Source organism: Gossypium hirsutum, chromosome D07 (genome assembly GCF_007990345.1).
Source record: "Gossypium hirsutum isolate 1008001.06 chromosome D07, Gossypium_hirsutum_v2.1, whole genome shotgun sequence".
Lineage (NCBI taxonomy): Eukaryota > Viridiplantae > Streptophyta > Magnoliopsida > Malvales > Malvaceae > Gossypium > Gossypium hirsutum.
Genome location: NC_053443.1, coordinates 33,064,036 through 33,065,491, shown reverse-complemented (window position 1 = coordinate 33,065,491; position 1,456 = coordinate 33,064,036). Strand labels below are relative to the sequence as shown.

At 39.5% G+C, this 1,456-nt stretch overlaps 1 non-coding gene across 1 annotated transcript; it reads left to right on the top strand.

Annotated features, from left to right (window-relative positions):
* Positions 1–980: 980 nt before the first annotated feature.
* LOC121219710 (small nucleolar RNA R71) lies at positions 981–1,086 on the top strand. Its single transcript, XR_005916601.1, has one exon. It is a non-coding gene; the product is annotated as a small nucleolar RNA R71 (small nucleolar RNA).
* Positions 1,087–1,456: the final 370 nt, after the last annotated feature.

The following is a 1,456-nucleotide window of genomic DNA, read 5'->3' as shown; positions in this document are numbered from 1 at the left end:
TTATTTTACATCTAACCAAGTTGTTAGTTTATCAAAATTAGTTGGTTTAGAAGTTACCTTAACAGATTTTACAGATTCAAGTTCTGGTGAAATTGAAATTTTACCACTCGGTTGAACCTCCTCTAAGTCTTGAGCATCAACTGCCTCCTTTTCAACTTCGACGGTGTTGGGCTCTAATGTCTTTACGCTCCTCAATGTCAATTCTTTACAATGCTCCTTCCCTGGATTCCTCGAATTCTCTGTATCACTAGGTAAAGCACCTTGTGGTCAGTTTCTGAGTTCAGTTGCAAGCTGATCTATTTGGTTTTTCAAGCTTTTTAATATAGCTACTCGGCTTTGGATTAAGACGTCATTCTTGACTATGTATACCTTCAACAAGTTTTCTAAGCCATTGGATGGTTCAACTTGAGGTTGTTTCTGAACTTGTTAGGTAAAAATAGGTGGCTGAGTCGGTCTAGGTTGGACGTATGTGTTACTGGGTCCAGCCCCTTGGTTACTTTAGGAGAAATTAGGGTGGTTTCACCACAATGAGTTATAGGAATTAGATTGTAGTCATTGTCTTCCTCGATTTTTGGTTCTGGTTACCCATGTAATACACAGATTCTGGGTTTGATGGACATTCTTCGAACAAATGTCTTTCCCTTCAATAAACATAAGTTTCATTTTCAAATTGATTAAGTGGTTGTGCTGCAAAACTATTAAACCCATTAGTGGTAAAATTTTTAAGCATTGAGGAAATCGAGGATACCTGAGATGCGAGTGAAGTGAAAGCATCTACTTCATGTATTCCAGTGACTCGTCTTTCAGACGCTGCTCGATTGGTTGGCCATTGATAATTGTTACTGGCAATCCTCTCGATGATTTCATAAGCCTCATTATAAGACTTAGAAATGATAGCACCATTAGCAGAAGTGTCCACTACCATCCTCGTGTGAGCATTGATGCCATTATAAAACGTCTCAAGTTGGATGCAATGTGGTATTCTGTGATGAGGGTACTTTCGTAATAATTCTTTGTACATTTCTCATGCCTCATACAAGGACTCATCACCCATTTTTTGGAAAGTAGTGATCTCGTTCCTCCACTTAGCATTCTTGCTAGGCGGGAAATTCTTCACGAGGAATCTTTCTACTAACTCTTGCCATATGGAAATTAAATTTCGTGGCAATAGTTCAATTAGGCTCCAGCTCTGTCCCTTAGTGAATATGGGAATAACTTTAATCGTAGTGCATCTTCGGGTACTCCGGCTAACTTGAAAGAATCGCTCACCTCCATGAATAGTCTTAAGTGTAGGTGAGGATTTTCGATAGGCATTCCACTGAATTGGCCCACTGTCTGAAGCATCCTCGATTTCGGGTCTCCTAATACTAGGATTAAGATCATGAAACACTGGCACGACATACTTTCTTAGAGCTCTATCCCTATCATCAGTGATAAGGATAGGATTTTGAGCAAG